We start from the raw sequence: 27,738 nt of genomic DNA, 5'->3' as shown, positions 1-27,738 counted from the left end.
AGAGTCTTCAAACAGCATGAGACTGCTGCATAACTTGAGGCTCAGACAGTTTCCCTGATATGCATGGGGGTGATGTGACAGACTGATGGGGTTGGTTTTCAGGCGCCATCTGTGCGCTTTCTGCAGAAGACTGGGTGGGAGATAATGTGAACGTGCTGGATCCACTGTCGGCCACCCAATTGACTAATGCCTGTACCTGCTCAGGCCTTACCATCCTTAGAACGGCATTGGGCCCCACCATATATCGCTGTAAATTCTGGCGGCTACTGGGACCTGAGGTAGTTGGTACACTAGGACGTGTGGATGTGGCGGAACGGCCACGTCCTCTCCCAGCACCAGAGGGTCCACTAACACCACCACGACCATGTCCACGTCCGCGTCCCTTACTAGATGTTTTCCTCATTGTTATCGTTCACCACAACAACAAAAATATTATTTGGCCCAATGTATTGAATTCAAATTCAGCTGAATATAAATTTGAGGCCTAGTATTTAGGCGCTGGGTGACAGGTATACGTTTACTGACAGAATTAGACTTTGAAATGCACAGTAGCGGGTGTGTGAAGTTATTCAGAATGACCCTATGTGCACCTTCAATATGATCTACCCTTTTAGGGATAGATTTCAAATAGCTCTGATACAGCAGAAACCACTAAATTATGAAATTGCTAAATTGGGAATTGTATTTCAACCCAGAACAAAAAATGTGCTTTGACGGACACTAAATAACTTTCCCAGCCACAACAGGACAGCGGTAACGAGAGATTTAGCGGGATATAAATTTGAGGCCTAGTATTTAGGCGCTGGGTGACAGGTATGGATTTAGTGACAGAATTAGACTTGGAAATGCACAGTAGCGGGTGTGTGAAGTTATTCTGAATGACCCTATGTGCACCTTGAATATTATATACCCTTTTAGGGATAGATTTCAAATAGCTCTGATATAGCAGGAACCACTAAATTATGAAATTGCTAAATTGGGAATTGTACTTCAACCCAGAACAAAAAATGTGCTTTGACGGACACTAAATAACTTTCCCAGCCACAACAGGACAGCGGTAACGAGAGATTTAGCTGGATATAAATTTGAGGCCTAGTATTTATGCGCTGGGTGACAGGTATAGGTTTACTGACACAATTAGACTTGGAAATGCACAGTAGCGGGTGTGTGAAGTTATTCTGAATGACCCTATGTGCACCTTGAATATGATATACCCTTTTAGGGATAGATTTCAAATAGCTCTGATACAGCAGAAACCACTAAATTATGAAATTGCTAAATTGGGAATTGTATATGTCACGAGGGTGTCAAGAGCCACCTCTGACTCCGTTATACCCGGGGTCAGGAAGTCGCAGCGGGTGGCTGCGCGCTCTATGTCTAATGATCACGTTGTTTCTTAGTGTTTGTTTTCTGTGTTTGCCTTGCAATCCTTTTTGTCTCACTCAGGGATCCGTAGCTTCTCCTCCTCAGCTGTTTCTTGTCTGCCACTCCCAACCTCCTTATATTCTCCTCTCACACTTCTCTAGTTGCCAGTTATAGAGCTTCCTGCCTGGACTTCTATACTGACCCACTGGAGCTGTGAATCCTGGTTGTTGTTCCAGAGTGCTACCCTCCGGATCCCTGTTGGGCTTTTTGTTGTCTCCTGTTGTCGCCCACCTGGGATTATATGTTGAGTCTGTATTGTCTGTCCTCCCCTTGGTGTTTTCCTTTAGAGCTAGTGGTGCGGACTAGTGTTCCCACCGCCCTGTTCACTATCTAGGGCTCATCTTAGGGAAAGCCAGGGTTTTAGGCACGTGATCGGCGTACGGGTGAGGAACCCGTCTAGGGACGTCAGGGCAGCCAGGTGCCAGCCGCAAGGTGAGTCAGGGGTCACCGCCTTCCCTCTCACTTGGGCAGGGCCTTCCTCTTTCCCTCCCTCTGTGTCACGTATGTGATAGTCACGCCGATCGTGATAGTATATCAACCCAGAACAAAAAATGTGCTTTGACGGACACTAAATAACTTGACCAGCCACACCAGTAACGACAGATTTAGCTGGATATAAACTTGAGGCCTAGTATTTAGGCGCTGGGTGACAGGTATAGGTTTACTGACAGAATTAGACTTGGAAATGCACAGTAGCGGGTGTGTGAAGTTATTCTGAATGACCATATGTGCACCTTGAATATGATATACCCTTTTAGGGATAGATTTCAAATAGCTCTGATACAGCAGAAACCACTAAATTATGAAATTGCTAAATTGGGAATTGTATTTCAACCCAGAACAAAAACTGTGCTTTGACGGACACTAAATAACTTACCCAGCTACAGCAGTAACGACAGATTTAGCTGGATATAAATTTGAGGCCTAGTATTTAGGCGCTGGGTGACAGATATATGTTTACTGACAGAATTAGACTTTGAAATGCACTGTAGCGTGTGTGTGAAGTTATTCAGAATGACCCTATGTGCACCTTGAATATTATATACCCTTTTAGGGATAGATTTCAAATAGCTCTGATACCGCAGAAACCACTAAATTAGGAAATTGCTAAATTGGGAATTGTATTTCAACCCAGAACAAAAACTGTGCTTGGACGGACACTAAATAACTTGCCCAGCCACAAAAGTACAGCAGTAGCGACAGATTTAGCAGGATATAAATTTGAGGCCTAGTATTTAGGCGCTGGGTGACAGGTATAGGTTTACTGACAGAATTAGACTTGGAAATGCACAGTAGCGGTTGTGTGAAGTTATTCTGAATGACCCTATGTGCACCTCTAATATGATATACCCTTTTAGGGATAGATTTCAAATAGCTCTGATACAGCAGAAACCACTAAATTATGAAATTGCTAAATTGGGAATTGTATATCAACCCAGAACAAAAAATGTGCTTTGACGGACACTAAATAACTTTACCAGCCACACCAGTAACGACAGATTTAGCTGGATATAAACTTGAGGCCTCGTATTTAGGCGCTGGGTGACAGGTATAGGTTTACTGACAGAATTAGACTTGGAAATGCACAGTAGCGGGTTTGTGAAGTTATTCTGAATGACCCAAAGTGCACCTTGAATATGATATACCCTTTTAGGGATAGATTTCAAATAGCTCTGATACAGCAGAAACCACTAAATTATGAAATTGCTAAATTGGGAATTGTATATCAACCCAGAACAAAAAATGTGCTTTGACGGACACTAAATAACTTGACCAGCCACACCAGTAACGACAGATTTAGCTGGATATAAACTTGAGGCCTAGTATTTAGGCGCTGGGTGACAGATATACGTTTACTGACAGAATTAGACTGGGATATGGCCAAAAAATAACCACACTATTGATGGTTAAATGCACTTGGTGTGACAGCTTGACCAACCACACTACTGAGGGATAAATGCACTTGGTGACAGGCGCAGCTTGCCCCTAATGTAGTATATGGCCAAAAAAATAAACAGACTATTGCTGGTTAAATGCACTTGGTGTGACAGCTTCACCCTGATGTAGGCTTTAGCCAAAAAACAACCACACCATTGAGGGTTAAATGCACTTGGTGACAGGCGCAGCTTGCCCCTGATGTAGTATATGGCCAAAAAATAACCAGACTATTGCTGGTTAAATGCACTTGGTGTGACAGCTTCACCCTGATGTAGGCTTTAGCCAAAAAACAACCACACCATTGAGGGTTAAATGCACTTGGTCGCAGCTTGTGCTGGCGCACCACAAGACACAAAATGGCCGCCGATCACCCCAGAAAAAAGTGACTGACAAACGGTCTGGGCAGCCTAAAAACAGTGAGCAATTGAGTATCAGCAGCTCAATGATCCACAGCTGCAGATCGATCAATTTCTCAAGTCCTTTGGAGGAGTTAATCTGCCTAATCTCGCCCTACTGTCGCAGCCGCAACCTCTCCCTATGCTGATCAGAGCAGAGTGACGGGCGGCGCTATGTGACTCCAGCTTAAATAGAGGCTGGGTCACATGGTGCTCTGGCCAATCACAGCCATGCCAATAGTAGGCATGGCTGTGATGGCCTCTTGGGGCAAGTAGTATGACGCTTGTTGATTGGCTGCTTTGCAGCCTTTCAAAAAGCGCCAAGAAAGCGACGAACACCGAACCTGAACCTGGACTTTTACGAAAATGTCCGGGTTCGGGTCCGTGTCACGGACACCCCAAAATTCGGTACGAACCCGAACTATACAGTTCGGGTTCACTCATCCGTAGTCAAGGCCGTAAAACCATACTGGATGCCCGTGATCTCCGGGCCCTTAAATGACACTGCACCACAAACAGGAATGCTACTTTAAAGGAAATCACAGAATGGGCTCAGGAATACTTCCAGAAACCATTGTCAGTGAACACAATCCACCGTGCCATCCGCCGTTGCCAGCTGAAACTCTACAGTGCAAAGAAGAAGCCATTTCTAAGCAAGATCCACAAGCTCAGGCGTTTTCACTGGGCCAGGGATCATTTAAAATGGAGTGTGGCAAAATGGAAGACTGTTCTGTGGTCAGACGAGTCACGATTCAAAGTTCTTTTTGGAAATCTGTGACGCCATGTCATCAGGACCAAAGAGGACAAGGACTACCCAAGTTGTTATCAACGCTCAGTTCAGAAGCCTGCATCTCTGATGGTATGGGGTTGCATGAGTGCGTGTGGAATGGGCAGCTTGCATGTCTGGAAAGGCACCATCAATGCAGAAAAATATATTCAGGTTCTAGAACAACATATGCTCCCATCCAGACGTCATCTCTTTCAGGGAAGACCCTGCATTTTTCAACAAGATAATGCCAGACCACATTCTGCATCAATCACAACATCTTGGCTGCGTAGGAGAAGGATCCGGGTACTGAAATGGCCAGTCTGCAGTCCAGATCTGTCACCTATAGAGAACATTTGGCGCATCATAAAGAGGAAGGTGCAACAAAGAAGGCCCAAGACGATTGAACAGTTAGAGGCCTGTATTAGACAAGAATGGGAGAGCATTCCTATTTCTAAACTTGAGAAACTGGTCTCCTCGGTCCCCAGACGTCTGTTGAGTGTTGTAAGAAAAAGGGGAGATGCCACACAGTGGTGAAAATGGCCTTGTCCCAACTTTTGGGGGATTTGTTGACACCATGAAATTCTGTATAAATTCATATTTTTCCCTTAAAATGGTACATTTTCTCAGTTTAAACTTTTGTTTCGTGATTTAAGTTTTATTCTGAATAAAATATTAGAAGTTGGCACCTCCACATCATTGCATTCAGTTTTTATTCACGATTTGTATAGTGTCCCAACTTTTTTGGAATCCGGTTTGTAACTATTAGAGATACAATTATACAGTGAGCGGGGCCCGTGTAGTAGAATACAGTCACTGCACGGGCCCCGCTGTCATTATAAAACCAGATGCCGGCCCCCAGCCCTGTATTGAGGGTCATTCACTACAGGGACACTAATGGAGGGGATCTGTGGATGACACATAGCATAAGATGCTATATATGTGTCATCGACAGATCCCCCCATAACTGTCATACACAGATCCTCATAACAGTGCCATCCAGAGAGCCCAATAAGAGCCACCCACAGATCCCCCATAAGTGTCACCACAGATCCCCCATAAGTGTCACCACAGATCCCCCATAAGTGTCAACCACAGATCCCCATAACAGTGCGTCACCCACAGATCCCCCATAACAGTGCCATCCACAGACCACAATTAGTTCAAAACCCACCAAAAGCACACCTTTTGGTTCAAAATATTTTTTTTCTTATTTTCCTCCTCAAAAACCTAGGTGCGTCTTACGGGCCAGTGCGTCATATCCGGATTGCTGAGGGTTTTTATGTTTTTTTTTTTTTTTTTTTTTTTTTTTTTTTAATTTTATTGGGAAAACTACAAAACATTTACAATAAAAAATTTATTACAATCTCTCAATTCTTAGTAACCCAAGTGATTATATGTGCGTATATTCCACTCATCTTTTCAAAATATTTAGAAAACCCTCCCCTCCCTCCCTCCCAGTTTGTGGTGCGTCAAAGTAGGACCCTTATATATAAAACAACTTGATCTCAGCTAACCAGACCTCCAACCACCCCATATCCTGGTCCATTGGTATTCATTTTCCCTCCGTCTATATAAAAATTTTTCGTAGTTCTTTACCTTATCAATTAAATTTATCCATGTGTTTTTGTTTGGAGTGGATCGGGCAAACCAGGTGCGGCTGATCAAAACTCTAGCCAACATCAATACTCTACTCAAGAGAATCTTTTGATAGTTATGATTTTTTAATTTGGAGAGATCATTGAGAATAAATACTTGTGGTTCAAAAGGAATTCGAATTTTTAGTTTACACATAATATAGTTATTGATACCGTTCCAGTAGTTTATAAGTTCTGGACAGGTCCATATCATATGGAGAAAGTCTGCTCCTACAGTGTCACATTTGGGACAGTTGGACGTGTCTCTTAACCCACATTTGTTCATCCACAATGGAGTAATATATAATCTGTGGCAGATATAAAATTGTATCAGGACATGGTTAAAGTTCTGGGATAGTGAAGATAGATTCCCAAAAATATTATTCCACCCTTCTATTTGTACATTCGGACAGTCCACCTCCCACGCTTTTTGTCCTGGAGAGTGTATGTCACTAAACCGTGCTTTAAGTAATAACTTATATATATTTGAAATTTTTATTCTAGAATGTGTACCTCCTACCCAATCATTCAGAAAGGATACATTATCTATATCCAACAACCGCTTATCATCCAAGCTGGATAACACAGAACGCAATTGGAAATACCTAAACCATGAAAGATTTTTTAAATTTTGTATCATTTCTATATAGGATTTAATTTCTCTATCTTTAACTACCTGTGAAATATATAAAATTTTATTCTTCTGCCAAAATGTGTCAGCTGCAATTTCATCCAGCCTTTGTAAATACAAATTATGCCAAAGAGGCGTAAATGTAAGTGAACCCTTAACTTTCAACCATGTCCTAGTTGTAGCCCACACCTTAAGGAGTAGTTTTATAGTCTCTCTGTAGCCTTGCTCATAGCTCTTCAATAGGCCAGATTCCAACAAGGAAAAAATATTATTGTGGGCATGACTATTTACCAACTTCCCCAGTAATGCGCTATGCTCTGATTCATAGCACCTCAATAGCTGGGCTGCAATAAGGTATCCCTTAAAGTAGGGGAGATTTAAACCCCCGCACTCCACTGATCTATACAAATACTCCAACTTAATTCGAACTCGCTTTCTTCCCCATATTAAATCATTAATTAGTCTCTCTATAAGTTTAAAATGTTTGTCTTGTATCCAAATAGGTGTATTCCTGAGCACATAGAGCAATTGTGGTAATATCACCATTTTGACTAGTGAAACTCGATCAGCTCTAGATAGGGGAAGTTTCAGCCAAATTCCTATTTTAGCTCTGATCTTTACTATTATGGGGATCAAATTAAGTTCTACAAAATTTTCGACCCGAGGCGATATCGTCAAACCCAAATATTGAAAAGTATCAACAATATCCAACTGTGTAACAGGAATCTCTTTCTGTGGTAGGGGGTCTATTGGAAGCAGACTAGTCTTGGTCCAGTTTATAAGAAGACCAGACACCTCACCAAATAATTTAACCATTTGAATAATCCTAGGGAGAGTGGTTACCGTATGATCTATAAAAAACAGAACATCGTCTGCATATAGTGAGATACGATCTTGTGTTCCTAGCGTACCAAATCCTTTGATCTGATCGTCCTGCCTAATGGCCATCGCAAGGGGTTCGATATATATATCAAATAATAAGGGAGATAGTGGGCAACCCTGACGGGTGCCTCTGTTTAACTCGATACTGCTACTCAAAATTCCATTAAGACTCAATTTAGCCCTTGGAGATCCATACAATAGCCTAAGAGTTCGTATAAACCTCTCTCCAAAGCCCATCCTAGCAAGAACCTTCCAGAGGAAACGCCACTCCACCCTGTCAAAGGCCTTAGAGGCATCTAATGACAGGATGGAGCGGGCGGTCCCCCCAGGGGCCTGGATATTAGAAAAGAGCCGGTGTAGATTATAATGTGTACCCTTATTTTTAATGAAACCGCTCTGATCCGGATGGACTATGGAGGAGATGACCCCAGAGAGCCTTGTAGCAAGGACCCTCGCCAAAAGCTTTACATCTGCATTAAGCAGTGAAATTGGTCTGTAAGATTCTAAATCTAGAGGGTCCTTGCCTTTTTTTGGAATTAGTATCACTGTAGCCTCCATCATTGAATCTGGCAACCTCCCATCCTCCATTGATTCAGTAAAGACCTCCAGTAATCTAGGAAAAATACAGTCCCCATATTTGCTATAAAATTCATGAGGGTTTTTATGTTGATGCGCAGTTTCCTAACTGCATTGGGGCACTGGATGGCAAACACATACGTGTTAAGAAGCCGCCTCACTCAGGGTCCCGGTACTAGAATTATAAACAGTATTTTTGTGTTGTGCTAATGGCCTTGGCTGACAGTAATTACAAGTTTTTAATTGTGGATATTGGGGCCTATGGGAGCACTGCAGATGCGTACATTTTCAGTTCTTCTAGAATGGGTGATCGACTTCAAGCCAACCAGCTTTCACTCCCAGAGCCCAGAATGCTGCCAGATTCTGCAGGACCACCAGCTCCATTTGATATTGTGGCTGATGAAGGGTTTACTTTGACACCCCATGTCATGCGGCCCTTCCCCAGACGCAACATGGATGAAAGCAGACGTATATTTAAATATTGGCTGAGTAGAGCCCGCCGGTATGTAGAGTGTGCGTTTGGAATACTCACACAGAAGTGGAGAGTATTACTGTCATCCTTACAGATGGCACCGGAGAATGCCACCAAGGTTATTCAAGCTTGTGTGATCCTGCATAACTTTGTCAAGATTCATGATGGTCCCTCAGAAGTTGATGAATTGGAACCTGGTACGTCTTCTTCATCCGGAAGATTGGACCAGACCCTTCATGGACGACGTGGAACTGCAGGGATTGCAGTTCGGGCCCTCTATGGACAATATTTTTCAAGTCCTGAGGGAGCAGATGGACGAAGTGCATGGCAGATTATGAATTTCTGGACTCTGGTCATCTTAGTATTTATTAATTTCAAGTGTAGTTTTTTTTGGTGGGTGGGGGGGGGGTTATGTAGATAGTGTAGGACTCACAAGACAAAGAGGACGCTTGACGTGGGCTTGTGGGCTGGGGTGCCAATGTAGACAATTAAAAAAAATAACACTATGTAGTAAATCATGTTCGATGTGAACATGTATCTGACTTTATATTTATTTTTTGGTCTACATTAACCCTCTAATACTGATATATTTATTGCATATGTATTGTGTGTTGAGATTGCCTAATCTTTATCTACATTTAACATTTTTTTTACATTCTTTATCCCTGCAGAGCGCTTAAAGAGGACCTTTCATCTGGAAAAACATGGTTAACTAAGTATCCTGACATAGCGGCGCCCAGGGATCTCACTGCACTTACTATTATCCCTGGGTGCCGCTCCGTTCTCCCGTTCTCGTCCGGTATCTTCGCTCAGTAAGTTATAGTAGGCGGAGACTGCCCTTGTTCTGCTGGGCGTCTCCTCCTCCTAGGCTGTAGCGCTGGCCAATCGCAGCACACAGCTCACAGCCTGGGAGAAAAAAAACTCCCAGGCTGTGAGCTCTGCGCTGCGATTGGCCAGCGCTACAGCCTAGGAGGAGGAGACGCCAAGCAGAACAAGGGCAGACTCCGCCTACTATAACCAAGAGTCCTAAGTCTCCGCCTACTATAGCCTACTGAGCGAAGATACCGATGGACATAACAGGAGAACGGAGCCGCGCCCAGGGATAATAGTAAGTGTAGTGAGATCCCTGGAAACCGCTGTATATGTCAGGATACTTAGTTCACAATGTTTTTCCAGGTAAAAGGTCCTCTTTAAAGACGCTGTCCATTGTCCTGCCATTGGAGGTTATCCCAGCACTTGGAAGATTTGGCTTTTTAATACAATTTGAATATATATGTTTGTGGTTTACTACAGGAATGTCCACACCGCAGCACTGCAGCTGTATAGAAAAAGTTATTTTCCTGCATGTGTGGACATACAACAGCTATTCAGACATGCAGGGAGTTCTAGTTTTTTAATAGCTGTAGTGTGACAGGTTGAGCATAGCTGTCCAAAAGTATATGTACATCGCTATTTGTCCTTAATGTACCAAATAAAAAATATATACAGGTCCTTCTAAAAAAATTAGCATATCGTGATAAAGTTCATTATTTTCTGTAATGTACTGATAAACATTAGACTTTCATATATTTTAGATTCATTACACACCAACTGAAGTAGTTCAAGCCTTTTATTGTTTTAATATTGATGATTTTGGCATACAGCTCATGAAAACCCAAATTTCCTATCTCAAAAAATTAGCATATTTCATCCGACCAATAAAAGAAAGGTGTTTTTAATACAAAAAAAGTCAACCTTCAAATAATTATGTTCAGTTCTGCACTCAATACTTGGTCGGGAATCCTTTTGCAGAAATGACTGCTCCAATGCGGCGTGGCATGGAGGCAATCAGCCTGTGGCACTGCTGAGGTGTTATGGAGGCCCAGGATGCTTCGATAGCGGCCTTAAGCTCACCCAGAGTGTTGGGTCTTGTGTCTCTCAACTTTCTCTTCCCAATATCTCTCAGATTCTCTATGGGGTTCAGGTCAGGAGAGTTGGCAGGCCAATTGAGCACAATAATACCATGGTCAGTAAACCATTTACCAGTGGTTTTGGCACTATGAGCAGGTGCCAGGTCGTGCTGAAAAAGGAAATCTTCATCTCCATAAAGCTTTTCAGCAGATGGAAGCATGAAGTGCTCCAAAATCTCCTGATAGCTAGCTGCATTGACCCTGCCCTTGATAAAACACAGTGGACCAACACCAGCAGCTGACATGGCACCCCAGACCATCACTGACTGTGGGTACTTGACACTGGACTTCAGGCATTTTGGCATTTCCCTCTCCCCAGTCTTCCTCCAGACTCTGGCACCTTGATTTCCGAATTACATGCAACAGTCCAGTGCTGCTTCTCTGTAGCCCAGGTCAGGCGCTTCTGCCGCTGTTTCTGGGGAATGCGGCACCTGTAGTCCATTTCCTGCACACACCTGTACACGGTGGCTCTGGATGTTTCTACTCCAGACTCAGTCCACTGCTTCCGCAGGTCCCCCAAGGTCTGGAATCGGTCCTTCTCCACAATCTTCCTCAGGGTCCGGTCACCTCTTCTCGTTGTGCAGCGTTTTCTGCCACACTTTTTCCTTCCCACAGACTTCCCCACTGAGGTGCCTTGATACAGCACTCTGGGAACAGCCTATTCGTTCAGAAATTTCTTTCTGTGTCTTACTCTCTTGCTTGAGGGTGTCAATGATGGCCTTCTGGACAGCAGTCAGGTCGGCAGTCTTACCCATGATTGCGGTTTTGAGTAATGAACCAGGCTGGGAGTTTTTAAAAGCCTCAGGAATCTTTTGCAGGTGTTTAGAGTTAATTAGTTGATTCAGATGATTAGGTTAATAGCTCGTGTAGAGAATCTTTTCATGATATGCTAATTTTTTTAGATAGGAATTTTGGGTTTTCATGAGCTGTATGCCAAAATCATCAATATTAAAACAATAAAAGGCTTGAACTACTTCAGTTGGTGTGTAATGAATCTAAAATATATGAAGGTCTAATGTTTATCAGTACATTACAGAAAATAATGAACTTTATCACAATATGCTAATTTTTTGAGAATGACCTGTATGTGTATTCGATTCCTATTCTTCTTATATGTGAATAAACTTTTTCATGTTGTAATATTGGTATGTATGTGCAATATGAAATAAAAGTCGTCACATAGATTTTTTCTTTAGTAAGTATATTATTAATATGAATGAAAATATACACAAAAGGCTTAACAATCAGCCAAAAAATGTTATTACTAAAACGTAAAGATAACATTAAATGTCCATTAGGTCCCTCAAATATGACCCCGGACCAGTTGGACGAGGGCCAGCCACATTACTTGCACTGGTGTTGCTCATTGTGGGCCCTGGATATTGTGGCCCTGGCATAAACTGTGACTCTTGAGAATAAAGAGGCTGTGAATATGAGGTTGGCCTAGGAGGTGGTTGGACCATACTGGGCCCAGGTTGGGTTTCTTTTGCTAACCGAAATGAACGTTGCTTCAGGTTTTCGACCCAACTCACAAGTTCATGGGGATCAAGTGGCGTTTTTAAAATTGTCGCCACTGACCCCTGATGTCAATAAATATTGTTTGTTTATAGGAATGCAAATCTTCAATAAGAGGAGCAAGACCACAGAGCATCCGCTCCTCCTTTCCTTCCGCCCGTCTCTGCCTCAAATAGTCAAGCACCTGATTTTGAATCAGGGCTTGAGCATTTGAGGCAGAGACGGCAGTGTTAGTTACCCCCCTTCTCTGCCATGGCTGCCTTCTTCTTGTCTCAGGGCTTGATTGAATTGCAGCAGAAGGACCCTCCAAAGCTGAAGACTCCTCCCTCTCTTGCTGCAGCACTGGTTGGGGCTCATCATCCGCAGTAACTGTGGAGTCTAGGGGATGTGCACCAGCATCTTCATCACTGTTGGTGCTGCTATGATCTCCCTCTTGCTCCAGGCTGTCAACGGTACTGTGGAATGAGAGATAATTGCAATCAAGGAAAGTGTATATATATGAAGGGTATAGACATTAAATAAAACATTTACTATACACACTGGAACACAGGGTTCCATGATAATTTTTATTAATGTTGACAGTATTTATAGTACTAGTTGTCTATATCTAAAAATGATTAAATATGTATGAAAAATTTACTTTATTGGTCGACAAAATGGTCTCCAAAAATTAACATTCATGTTTGCTAAAAAAAAAGCAAGGGTGGTGTGCTCACCTGAGGCCAATCAAAGAAGGCACAAACAACACCAGGAAATGAGGCATGAAGGTACATAGCCAAACAAAGAGAAGAGTAAATCCAGCTTTAAAATTTTAATAAGTGGTATCTGTAATAATTCAGTGCAATAAAAACTAAAGGCAATCCAAGTCTACGCGTTTCAGATCCTACAATATTGATCCTTACTCAAAACAAATATCATGAGTAAGGATCAATATTGTAGTATCCGAAACACGTAGGTCTTGGATTGCCTTTTGTTTTTATTGCACTGAATTATTAAAGACACCACTTTAATTAATTTTGAAGCTGGACTTTCTCTTCTCTTTGTTTATATTCATGTTTCAAGTATGGGAAAAAGACATTCTGAGAATTTGAAATAGTATTTTTGGTCTATGTTTCACATGAGCCATGTGAAGCATTGCAGAGGCCAAGGTCTGTTTCAGTACTGCCAGTGATGCAATGTCCTTGTCCACACTATGCTAGACCCTGACTTAAGCATAGCAATGTGGACGACCTTGTTTTACGAAAAGGACCTGCACTGATTTGTGCAGGTAATGTCAAGAGAAAAATATACACAAATATACAGTCTGGTAAACAGTGGTTGTAGGAGTGGCTCACTTCCAATTTGTTATGGTTAAGTGCTACTAGCTAGACTTGAGGACCCCCTACCTCAATCAAAGAATTATATTACTAGAAAAAGGGTAAGCGAGCACTCACACTATGGCGTCCTGGGAAATTGATTTATTGATAAAACAATTATATAGATATCGTATTAAAATATCTTATAATGGTAGCAGCATAGATAATAGCACTAGCAGCATTAATTGATTGCGGCAATGTGGTATTAATAACAGCAGTAGGAGATAACCTAAATCTTCTCGGTATGTTGATATAAATAAATATAAATCAGATAAATATAACAGGTAGTATTTGTGGTGCAAAAAGTGATACAAAAGTCAACAAATATTGAGATAAAAGTGAAAAATTATAAATCCAAAAATATAAAAAATATAAAAAATGATAACATTTTGTTTTTTTTTACACAATTGGATGTGTAATTCTCTGAATAACAAACGTCAACAATAATCCTGGTCACACATGATTGGTGTAAAAATGTCCAAAGGTGTAATTGATATTTAGTAATTGGTATCCAGTGCATTCAGTGTGTATATTGGTGTGTACAATCACAAAGGTGGCGGTTGTATCTTAATATTCCAACTTGCTGTGTAGATCTTAATTGATGGCTTTAGATTATAGGTTGATAGTTGTGATTTACCTCACTTCCTTCTGTATATTGCAAGATAGGTTACTGTCAAACTATCCCAGAAGGCAGATGGTATGGGAAGTGCGGAAGGCGCTGTGGGGTCTCAATGCACGTGTCACTTGGTTATAATAATGTGTACAGTCATAAAGGTAGCGGCCACTTATCAGCACTCCAACTCACTAAATAGTCGACCCAGACTATAAGCCAGCAAGTTTAGGTAATCTTACCTCCTTCTGTATATTTTTCAGAGTGGTATGGAAAGCACTGTGGCGTCTCACTTCACGTGTCTCCAACTGACAGCACTCAAGTATCGCGATAGATCAGGTGAGACTTTCGACTTCTCTTTTCTGGCGTAGTCCAAATGTTAGTAGATAGCGAAGGACTGAGCAGTTGAATTCAATGTTCGGATCCTATGAACTTAGGATTGCATGGCCATGCTTTTTCTTTATTTTTGATAGAGGTATTGCAAAGATATCTGATATGTATCTACCAGTAGAGTTGAGCGAACACCTGGATGTTCGGGTTCGAGAAGTTCGGCCGAACTTCCCGGAAATGTTCGGGTTCGGGATCCGAACCCGACCCGAACTTCGTCCCGAACCCGAACCCCATTGAAGTCAATGGGGACCCGAACTTTTCGGCACTAAAAAGGCTGTAAAACAGCCCAGGAAAGGGCTAGAGGGCTGAAAAAGGCAGCAAAATGTAGTTAAATCCCCTGCAAACAAATGTGGATAGGGAAATGAATAAAAATAAAAATAAATAAATAAAAATTAACCAATATCAATTGGAGAGAGGTCCCATAGCAGAGAATCAGGCTTCATGTCAGCAGAGAATCAGTCTTCATGTCATAGCAGAGAATCAGGCTTCACGTCAGCCAAAACTGGAACAGTCCATTGTCATATATTTAGGCCCCGGCACCCAGACAGAGGAGAGAGGTCCCATAACAGAGATTCAGGCTTCATGTCAGCAGAGAATCAGTCTTCGTGTCATAGCAGAGAATCAGGCTTCACGTCAGCCAAAACTGAAACAGTCCATTGTCATATATTTAGGCCCCGGCACCCAGACAGAGGTGAGAGGTCCCATAACAGAGATTCAGGCTTCATGTCAGCAGAGAATCAGTCTTCATGTCATAGCAGAGAATCAGGCTTCACGTCAGCCAAAACTGGAACAGTCCATTGTCATATATTTAGTCCCCGGCACCCAGACAGAGGAGAGAGGTCCAATAACAGAGATTCAGGCTTCATGTCAGCAGAGAATCAGTCTTCATGTCATAGCAGAGAATCAGGCTTCACGTCAGCCAAAACTGGAACAGTCCATTGTCATATATTTAGGCCCGGTCACCCAGACAGAGGAGAGAGGTCCCATGACAGAGATTCAAGCTTCATGTCAGCAGAGAATCAGTCTTCATGTCATAGCAGAGAATCAGACTGTGACAGTCCATTGTCATATATTTAGGCCCCGGCACCCAGACAGAGCAGAGGTTCTTTCAACTTTGGCTTGCCCCGCAATATAATGGTAAAATGAAAATAAAAAATAGGATTGAATGAGGAGGTGCCCTGGAGTACAATAATATATGGTTAAGGGGAGATAGTTAATGTCTAATCTGCACAAGGGATGGACAGGTCCTGTGGGATCCATGCCTGGTTCATTTTTATGAACGTCAGCTTGTCCACATTGGCTGTAGACAGGCAGCTGGGTTTGTCTGTAATGATGCCCCCTGCCGTGCTGAATACACGTTCAGACAAAACGCTGGCCGCCGGGCAGGCCAGCACCTCCAAGGCATAAAAGGCTAGCTCTGGCCACGTGGACAATTTGGAGACCCATCAGTCAGTACGTGAAGTGGTGTGCACACGTACTGTTCCACAATGTTAGTGAAATGTTGACTCCTGCTAACACGTTCCGTATGAGGTGGTGGTGCAGTTAGCTGTGGCGTGTTGACAAAACTTTTCCACATCTCTGCCATGCTAACCCTGCCCTCAGAGGAGCTGGCCGTGACACAGCTGCGTTGGCGACCTCTTGCTCCTCCTCTGCCTTTGCCTTGAGCTTCCACTTGTTCCCCTGTGACATTTGGGAATGCTCTCAGTAGCGCGTCTACCAATGTGTGCTTGTACTCGCGCATCTTCCTATCACACTCCAGTGCAGGAAGTAAGGTGGGCACATTGTCTTTGTACCATGGATCCAGCAGGGTGGCAACCCAGTAGTCCGCACACGTTAAAATGTGGGCAACTCTGCTGTCATTGCGCAGGCACTGCAGCATGTAGTCACTCATGTGTGCCAGGCTGCCCAGAGGTAAGGACAAGCTGTCCTCTGTGGGAGGCGTATCGTCATCATCCTGCGTTTCCCCCCAGCCACGCACCAGTGATGGGCCCGAGCTGCGTTGGGTGCCACCCCGCTGTGAACATGCTTCATCCTCATCCTCCTCCACCTCCTCCTCATCCTCGTCCTCCTCGTCCTCCAGTAGTGGGCCCTGGCTGGCCACATTTGTACCTGGCCTCTGCTTTTGCAAAAAACCTCCCTCTGAGTCACTTCGAAGAGACTGGCCTGAAAGTGCTAAATATTACCCCTCTTCCTCCTCCTCCTCCTCCTGGTCCACCTCCTCTTCCATCTTCACCCTAAGTGTTTTCTCAAGGAGACATAGAAGTGGTATTGTAATGCTGATAACGGCGTCATCGCCACTGGCCATGTTGGTGGAGTACTCAAAACAGCGCAACAGGGCACACAGGTCTCGCATGGAGGCCCAGTCATTGGTGGTAAAGTGGTGCTGTTCCGCAGTGCGACTGACCCGTGCGTGCTGCAGCTGAAACTCCACTATGGCCTGCTGCTGCTCGCACAGTCTGTCCAGCATGTGCAAGGTGGAGTTCCACCTGGTGGGCACGTCGCATATGAAGCGGTGAGCGGGAAGGCCGAAGTTACGCTGTAGCGCAGACAGGCGAGCAGCGGCAAGATGTGAACGCCGGAAGCGCGCATAGACGGCCCGCACTTTATGCAGCAGCTCTGACATGTCGGGGTAGTTGTGAATGAACTTCTGCACCACCAAATTCAGCACATGCGCCAGGCAAGGGATGTGCGTCAAACCAGCTAGTCCCAGAGCTGCAACGAGATTTCCCCCATTATTGCACACCACCAGGCCGGGCTTGAGGCTCACCGGCAGCAACCACTCGTCGGTCTGTTGTTCTATACCCCGCCACAACTCCTGTGCGGTGTGGGGCCTGTCCCCCAAACATATGAGTTTCAGAATGGCCTGCTGACGTTTACCCCGGGCTGTGCTGAAGTTGGTGGTGAAGGTGTGTGGCTGAATGGATGAGCAGGTGGAAGAATAGGAGGAGGAAGCCGAGTAGGAGGAGGAGGCAACAGGAGGCAAAGAATGTTGCCCTGCGATCCTTGGCAGCGGAAGGACGTGGGCCAAACAGCTCTCCGCCTGGGGCCCAGCCGCCACTACATTTACCCAGTGTGCAGTTAGGGAGATATAGCGTCCCTGGCCGTGCTTAATGGTCCACGTATCTGTGGTTAGGTGGACCTTGCCACAGATGGCGTTGCGCAGTGCACACTTGATTTTATCGGATACTTGGTTGTGCAGGGAAGGCACGGCACTCTTGGAGAAGTAGTGGCAGCTGGGAACAACATACTGTGGGACAGCAAGCGACATGAGCTGTTTGAAGCTGTCTGTGTCCACCAGCCTGAATGACAGCATTTCATAGGCCAGTAATTTAGAAATACTGGCATTCAGGGCAAGTGATCGAGGGTGGCTAGTTGGGAATTTACACTTTCTCTCAAATGTTTGTGAGATGGAGAGCTGAACGCTGCCGTGTGACATGGTTGAAATGCTTGGTGACGGAGGTGGTGGTGTTGGTGCTACATCCCCTGTTTGCTGGGCGGCAGGTGCCAACGTTCCTCCAGAGGCAGAGGAAAAGGCCGAGATGGCAGCAGTAGAAGAGGCCGAGGCGGCAGCAGCAGAAGAGGTAGCAGGGGGAGCCTGAGTGACTTCCTTGTTTTTAAGGTGTTTACTCCACTGCAGTTCATGCTTTGCATGCAGGTGCCTGGTCATGCAGGTTGTGCTAAGGTTCAGAACGTTAATGCCTCGCTTCAGGCTCTGATGGCACAGCGTGCAAACCACTCAGGTCTTGTCGTCAGCACATTGTTTGAAGAAGTGCCATGCCAGGGAACTCCTTGAAGCTGCCTTTGGGGTGCTCGGTCCCAGATGGTGGCGGTGGCGGTCAGTAGCAGGCAGAGTCTCTTGGCGGCGGGTGTTCTGCTTTTGCCCACTGCTCCCTCTTTTGCTACGCTGTTGGCTCGGTCTCACCACTGCCTCTTCCTCCGAACTGTGAAAGTCAGTGGCACGACCTTCATTCCATGTGGGGTCTAGGACCTCATCGTCCCCTGCATCGTCTTCCAACCAGTCTTCCTCCCTGACCTCCTGTTCAGTCTGCACACTGCAGAAACTAGAAAACACAAAATGGATATACGACTGACTGGATCCAAAACTAAGGAACAAAAAGGGAGAGCCCTGCATCAGACCTGGCTCTCTCCCTGACTGCTCAGCCTATGCGAAATTCCCAATGGTAGATGATCGCATATCTTCGTACCTCGACTGTATAACACCTGAACACCCTATAATAGTGAGGGGACAGGACCACCAGCTCCCTACACTAGATACGGAGGGAGTCAGGGTCACCTGGGATCCAGCAAACAGAAAAACACAAATAAATGAACAAAACTTATCTTGTAGAAGACTCAGAAGTAGGAACAGCATGCACACACTCCAGGAAGTTGAATAAACCGCAAAGTGATGCACTATGGGAAAAAGATTTAAAGGGATGCAATCAGTGCAACTACATGACAGCTGAGAGAGGCTAACGAGATGAGAAAATGAAAGCAAAACAAAGGAACCTCAAGGAGGAGGTTCTAGACGTCTGTCAGAGCTTCTCAGATGTCTGGTGGTGACAGAGACGTGCTGAGGTGGTATTCCCATGTCCTCATTATCAGGAAACATATGTGGTTGTGCGTCAGTGCATTCTATGTCTTCCACCGCTGAGGAAGGGTTAGGTGGATGCCCTTGGGAAACCCTGCCAGCAGAGTCTTCAAACAGCATAAGAGACTGCTGCATAAGTTGAGGTTCAGACAGTTTCCCTGATATGCATGGGGGTGATATGACAGACTGATGGGCTAGGTTTTCAGGCGCCATCTGTGCGCTTTCTGCAGAAGACTGGGTGGGAGATAATGTGAACGTGCTGGATCCACTGTCGGCCACCCAATTGACTAATGCCTGTACCTGCTCAGGCCTTACCATCCTTAGAACGGCATTGGGTCCCGCCAAATATCGCTGTAAATTCTGGCTGCTACTGGAACCTGAGGTAGTTGGTTCACTACGACATGTGACTGTGGCAGAACGGCCATGTCCTCTCCCAGCACCAGAGGGTCCACCAACACCACCACGATCATGTCGGCGTCCGCGTCCCTTACTAGATGTTTTCCTCATTGTTACTGTTCACCACAATAAGAAAAAAATTATTTGGCCCAATGTATTGAATTCAAATTCAGGCCTTTTTCACAGACACCTAACACTATCTGGCTATGTATTTAGGTACCGTATTACACTAATACTGGCACAGCAGTAACGACAGATTTAGCTGAATATAAATTGTAGGCCTAGTATTTAGGCCCTGGATGACAGGTATACGTTTACAGACAGAAGTAGACTTGGAAATGCACGGTAGCGTGTGAAGTTATTGAGAATGACCCTATCCGCACCTTCAATCTAATATACCCTTTTATGGATAGATTTAAAGTTGGCCTGATACAGCAGAAACCACTGATTTAGGGAATTGCTAAGTTGGGAATTGTATTTCAACCCAGAACAAAAACTGTGCTTTGGCGGACACTAAATGAATTGACCAGCCTCAGCAGTAAACACAGATTTAGCTGAATATAAATTTTAGGCCTATTATTTAGGCGCTGGATGATAAGTATACGTTTACAGACAGAATTAGACTTGGAAATGCACGGTAGCGTGTGAAGTTATTGAGAATGACCCTATCCGCACCTTCAATCTAATATACCCTTTTATGGATAGATTTAAAGTAGGCCTGATACAGCAGAAACCACTGATTTAGGGAATTGCTAAGTTGGGAATTGTATTTCAACCCAGAACAAAAACTGTGCTTTGGCGGACACTAAATGAATTGACCAGCCTCAGCAATAAACACAGATTTAGCTGAATATAAATTTTAGGCCTATTATTTAGGCACTGGATGACAGGTATACGTTTACGGACAAAATTAGACTTGGAAATGCACGGTAGTGTGTGAAGTTATTGAGGATGACCCTATCCGCACCTTCAATCTAATATACCCTTTTATGGATAGATTTTAAGTTGGACTGATGCAGCAGAAACCACTGATTTAGGGAATTGCTAAGTTGGGAATTGTATTTCAACCCAGAACAAAAATATATCCTTTGCCAGACAGCAGACAGTATTACAATTGGCTAGCCACAGCTGAAACACCAGATTTAGGGTACTGCTATTTTGGCAACTGTATTTCACCCCTCAATAAAATAGCAAGCACAGCCAAGCCCCTGATGTAGGATATAGCAATCAAAAAAATAACCACACTATTGATGGTTAAATGGACTTGGTGGTAGCTTGTGCTGGCGCACCACAAGACAAAATGGCCGCCGATCACCCCAGAAAAAAGTGACATAAAAACTGGGCAGCCTAAAAACAGTGAGCAATTAAATAGCAGCAGTTCAATGATCCACAGCTGTAGATCAATCACTGAATTAAGTGTTTTTGCTGAGTTAATCACTGCCTAATCTCGCCCTAACAGCAGCTGCAACCTCTCCCTACACTGATCAGAGCAGAGTGACGTGCGGCGCTATGTGACTCCAGCTTAAATAGAGGCTGGGTCACATGCTGCACTGACCAATCACAGCCATGCCAATAGCAGGCATGGCTGTGATGGCCTCTTGGGGCAAGTAGTATGACGCTTGTTGATTGGCTGCTTTGCAGCCTTTTAAAAAACGCCAAGAAAGCGACGAACACCGAACCAGAACCCGGACTTTTACGAAAATGTTCGGGTCCGTGTCACGGACACCCCAAAATTCGGTACGAACCCGAACTATACAGTTCGGGTTCGCTCATCCCTATCTGCCAGATGATTCCACACCCCTTCCTCAGTTGTCATATTAGGATCTTTGAACCTCCTTCTTTTATATCCTTCTGGATCCTCTGTAAGATGTGGTAGCTGGATTGGATTCCGGCTTTAACCTTCGTGTAAAAGACATTGCGATTCCCATGCGGCATTGTTGCGGTTTTTATCTATAGATGGGTTTTATTGGGCAATAGGTGTATCATATTGCGATAAATGGGGTTGGGACCATCAGTTGCGTTGTGGAGAAGTCAGGTGGATACACAGCTGATGCGGAGGAAAAGTTCATCCGAGTCACCAGCCTCAGAAATCGCAGGTTAACAGCAGCTCAGATTAGAGACCAGGTCAATGCCACACAGAGTTCTAGCAGCAGACACATCTCTAGAACAACTGTTAAGAGGAGACTGTGTGAATCAGGCCTTCGTGGTAGAATATCTGCTCGGAAACCACTGCTAAGGACAGGCAACAAGCAGAAGAGACTTGTTTGGGCTAAAGAACACAAGGAATGGACATTAGACCAGTGGAAATCTGTGCTTTGGTCTGATGAGTCCAAATTTGAGATCTTTGGTTCCACCACCGTGTCTTGTGCGACACAGAAAAGGTGAACGGATGGACTGTACAAGCCTGGTTCCCACCGTGAAGCATGGAGGAGGAGGTGTGATGGTGTGGGGGTGCTTTGCTGGTGACACTGTTGGGGATTTATTCAAAATTATAGGCATACTGAACCAGCATGGCTACCACAGCATCTTACAGCAGCATGCTATTCCATCCGGTTTGCGTTTTTAGTTGGACCATCATTTATTTTTAAACAGGACAATGACCCCAAACACACCTCCAGGCTGTTTAAGGGCTATTTGACCATGAAGGAGAGTGATGGGGTGCTGAGCCAGATGACCTGGCCTCCACAGTCACTGGACCTGAACCCAATCGAGATGGTTTGGGGTGAGCTGGACCGCAGAGTGAAGGAAAAGGGCCAACAAGTGCTAAGCATCTTTGGGGACTCCATCAAGACTGTTGGAAGACCATTTCAGGTGACTACCTCTTGAAGCTCATCAAGAGAATGCCAAGAGTGTGCAAAGCAGTAATCAAAGCAAAATGTGGCTACTTTGAAGAACCTAGAATATGACATATTTTCAGTTGTTTCACACTTTTTTGATGCCTTCAGTGTGAATCTACAATTTTCATAGTCATGAAAATAAAGAATACTCTTTGAATGAGAAGGTGTGTCCAAACTTTTGGTCTGTACTGTATATTAATTTGCAACTGTTCCCTAAAATATAGAACCTTTTATTATATATAAGATATCTCTATGTTATACTTTTAGAACTGTATTGGGCTAACCATTAAAATGTATAAAAGATAGATGCTAATATTAATAGGTAGGATGTGTGTTGAAAGATAAAATCACATCTCATCCTATTATTGAGTATTCCTTCATAAAGTAAACCCTGCATCTATGGGGCAATATTGATACAATATCCATGTATGTGTTTTGTATGTAATGAATTAAATATATTACTATAAGTGTCTCAATCATATAACTCCGATATGATGTGTGGAATTCCCAATCCTATATCTATTTCAGAAAAACAGTCTATTTCTTATTTGAATTGTCACCGGAATGTTTTTAATATTAAAAGGATAATAGTATTTTGAATATGAAAGAGACAGACATCATATAGGTGATACGTTGTTCACATCGTATATCAAAGTAGGTGGATCGTGGAAGTAGAAAGAGGTCCCAAATCAGAGGGAAGATCACAGTGCCGGTAAACGGCCAGACATGTGATCCACCATCGGACATGAGGCGTCGACCTTGAAGAAAGCCAAATAATTCTAGTTCCGAATTCAGTCCTAATGGTAGAAGGGACCCGAATTCGCATATCTTTCTGGATTCTGCTCTGGTCATTTTTTGAATGTAGTTTCCTCCTCTTCAATGCTTATAAATTTTTTCTAATGCCATAAATTTTGTATTCGATGGATTACTATTATGGACCTCTTTGTAATGTTTCGAGTGTTTCCCGTAGCCTTTTTTAATATTCACTATATGTTCATTAATTCTTATTTTAAGGGTTCGCTTTGTGCTGCCAATGTATTGGCTGCTGCATGGGCATTCAATTAAATATATAACTCCCGAGGAATTACAAGAGATACAATCTTTGATTTCCCAAATAAATGAGTTTTGAGTGGAATGAACCTCTAAGATTTTCCATGGTAGGTTATTCATTTTGCATCCTGTACATGTTCCACATTTATAGAACCCTTTCATATTCAAAAACTACCTAGAGTGGTGTCTTTCTTGATCCTATTTGGAATTGATGGGGCTATCTTTAAGCCTAAATTGGGAGCTTTTGTAAAAAGTTATCTTTGGTGAGTGGGGTAGAAGGTGTCCTATTATTTTATCACTCAGAAGGTGCGGCCAATGTGATTTAATTATTCTCTATAGTCTCTTATAATTGTTATTGAAAGGGAGACTAAACCTGATATCCAAAAATTGGTGTTGGATTCTTTCTTGTTGTTTATCATTAAAAGAGGATTTCCTTTCCAATTTTCTTACAGTATCCAGTGCTTTATCTAGGGATTCTACAGGATATTTTTTATTTGCAAATTGTGATCTGTGCATCTGTGCAGTTCCGTCTGATTCTACGGAACTGTCCAGTGGGAATATTAATCAGCCACCTTGGGAGGTGACAGCTAGAAAATAAAATTAAATTATTTGTTGCCATAGGTTTCTGATAAGTACTGCAGTAATATTTATTCCCGTGTTTGTTTATTAGTAAATCTAAAAAAACACTCTCTGATCTTTGATATTTGAGGTGAAAATTAAATTCATGTCATTAATATTTAATGTTTTTAGAAATTCTTCAAGTAGTGACTCTCCCTGTTTCCAAATGAAAATAACATTGTCAATATAACGCCGCCATAGGGCTAGGTCTGCTCCCAGTCTGGGTGCGATGTGGGCAGATTCCCATGCCGCCAAAAATAGATTAGCATAACTGGGGGCGAACCTAGTCCCCATGGCGGTGCCGCGTTTTTGTAAATAATAGTCGCCTTCAAAGTAAAAATTGTTATGTTCTAAAATGTATTTGATACCTTCCAATATAAAGTTTTCAAAGGAACCATCTTTGATTAATTGTTTCATGATTGCATCCAGTCCCTGTTGGTGGTTTATAACTGTGTAAAAAGACTGGATGTTCAACGTTCCCATGATCCAATTAGATTCAACTTCCAAATCTCCAAAATTTCTATAAAAAGTGTAGTGTCTTTGATATAGGTTGGAGATGAGTATCAATATATTTAGATAGATTAGAGGTAATAGAACCTATCCCAGAGACTATGGGACGGCCGGGAGGGTTATGTGGGTCTTTGTGAATCTTGGGCAGACAGTAGAAGGCTGGTAGCCTTCCCACTGTGACCAAGATAAAATCTGATTCTTATTTCAGGAGAATTTGTTCCTGCAGACCTTTTTCACACAATTCTTTTAATTCCTGTTTGAAATCATTTATCGGATCTTTTAAATAATTTAAAATAAGTGGTCGCATCAGATAACTGCCTCCAACATTCATTGTTATATTTTTCGGTGTCAAGTATGACCGTGGCTCCTCCCTTGTCCGCTGGGCGTATACTGATTTCCTTAGATTTTTGTAATTCTTTAATAACTATAGTTATTTTTTCTTTTTTGGTCAAATTATTAGTTGTAGATCTATCTTTCATTTTCCTCAAATCTCCTTCTACACATTTTTGAAAGGTAGCCATTTCTTTACTTATCTAATTCCCTGGGAACATTGTAGATTTATTCCTAAGTGTTGTATACTAAAAGGGACCCATAGATTGATTTTCTTTCATTTCTAGCAGATTTATGATAAAATATTTCTTTAAACATATATTTTTATAATACATTTTTGTATACCTACAGTATATATATGTGGAAAACATAAATTTTTGTAGTTGGGGCATACTTAAGGCCTTTGTTTAACAATGATATCTGTGAATCAGTGAGAATAGTGGAGCTAAGATTTATAACTGAACCAGTATTAACAGTTATTGAAGTTTCCTGTATTGTGTTTCTCTTCCTTTTACTTCTCCTCGTTTTTCTCTTTCCTCTGAATAGTTGTGGTGTTTGTATCTGTAAGTGTTCCTGTGGTCGATGGTGGGACGTGCATATCGGTTCCAGGTCTGGGGAGTGTGATATGTTCCCCTCTCTGGGAGGTTGATATGGGGGGTTCTTCTGTCTCAAATTGTATTGGTGGGTTGGTGATCGTTGTCGGTAGTAATTCGGTGTTTGTTCCCTTTGTCTTGTCCTTGTTTTGTGATGTGCCGGAGTATGATCTAAAAAAATGTTGGTCCGATAATTGATCATATCTATTATTTACTGATATTGTATATAGGTTCCACGTGTTCCCTGTCTCTCTATCATTTGTGATATTATGACTATTTTGTGCTCCTTCACCATTATTTGGGTATTTTTGAGATTTATCTTGATTGTTAATAATATCTGTCTCTATCCTATCCAACCTTTACAAATTATCTCTTGCCATGTTAATTATTCATTATTTGGGGGGAATTTTCCTATTTAGTTCTTCCAGCATTTCAGTTCTCCTCTTAATTATTAAATTCACTAGGGCGGTGGATTGAGTAAATAATAAAGTATTCCATTCGCTCTCAAAATTGTCATTTAGGAGTCTTGCGCTGGAATTTTACTGATTTGTAACCCCTTTGGTATTTTGTTATGTTCTATATAGTGTTGTAGGGATCTGATTTCTCAATATGGCCGTAGTTGCCTCTGTAGTAATCCTTCTAATTCTCTAAAACTGCTTGACATTTATTTCTCTCCCGCTGATGGTAAATATTAATTGTTAGTAAATTTATATGATTTTGCTTTGAGTTTTTTATTTTCTATATGATGCTATAGATACATAATTCAAACTGGGGGAGCTCACTCAATCAGTGGGTGATAGAATATGGTAAACAGTGGTTGTAGGAGTGGCTCACTTCCAATTTGTTATGGTAAGGTGCTACTAGCTAGACTTGAGGACACCCTACCTCAATCAAAGAATTATATTACTAGAAAAAGGGTAAGCGAGCACTCACACTATGGCGTCCTGTGCAATTGATTTATTGATAAAACAATTATATATATATCGTATTAAAATATATTAGAATGGTAGCAGCATAGATGATAGCACTAGCAGCATTAATTGATAGCAGCAATGTGGTATTAATAGAAGCAGTAGGAGATAACCTAAATCTTCCCGGTATGTTGATATAAATAAATATAAATCAGATAAATATAACAGGTAGTATTTGTGGTGCAAAAAGTGATACAAAAGTCAACAAATATTGAGATAAAAGTGAAAAAATTTACATCCAAAAATGTAAAAAATAAAAGAATTAGAAAAATGTGAAAAAAGGGGTTAACGCTCTGTTGTTCTGCAACAAACGTGGTAGTTGAGCAATTTGGATATGCAATCATAACTCAAACATATTATGTTAATTGACTATAACCATGATGTCACTATGTGCTTTAATGTTTTATTTAATGTTTTATTGCCCTAATGCCCTATTTATAATACTGGTGTATGAATAGGTTTAGGGGTCATTCAGATGACCATATCTGTTTTGCGGTCCGCAAAAAACACAGATACCGGCCGAAGCCTCAAAACGGAAGTACAGATGCATGGTGTGCTGTCCACATTTTTTGAGGTCCGATTTAATTGAATGGGTCAGCATCTGTTCTGCAATTTTGCAGACACAAATATACAGTCGTCTAAATGAGCCCTTAGAAACATGGGCCACCATAACATTGAATAAAAACACTAGCGAGCTTGAATTTTCATGCTAACAAAAATCTAAATTACTCTGGTAGGGACAAAAAGTATATACAATTTTTTATATAGACGAAGGGATCATATTCAGATAGCTCATAGAGAACAGAGAACAGAACATTCAACAAGTTATAAACTTATTTTCAGTTGAATAATTTTTATAAAGGTTTTCCAATGGGACAAATAAAGCATATCACAACAAATATAAAGTGTTAAAGGGGTTGTCCAAGCTATTTTTATTGATGACCTTTCCTGATAGGTCATCAGTATCAGATTGGTGGTGGCCTAGCACCCAGGACCCCCCACTGATCAGCTGGTTTCTAAGATCTGTAGAAGATCCTAATGCAAAGCAATTATAAAAATATTATAAAAACTTGATCTGGCAAATGTAAAGCGTTAGCATCAAAACCTAAAGGCTATCTTTATCGCTTCTATGCTTTGACAAACAGAATTATGGATTAACTAAATGTATAGCTTTGTAATATTACAGGATCATGTCACCACCAGAACTTTGAGAAGTTCTGATAGACGTTCTTCAGTACCTCCTGCATGATATTCTTTTGTTTTGCTTTTGTTTTGACATCTCTCCTCCCTCTCCCAGATGT

The sequence above is a fragment of the Bufo gargarizans genome, chromosome 2, assembly GCF_014858855.1.
Source record: "Bufo gargarizans isolate SCDJY-AF-19 chromosome 2, ASM1485885v1, whole genome shotgun sequence".
Taxonomy (NCBI): Eukaryota; Metazoa; Chordata; class Amphibia; order Anura; family Bufonidae; genus Bufo; species Bufo gargarizans.
Note: the sequence above shows the minus strand (reverse complement) of the source record.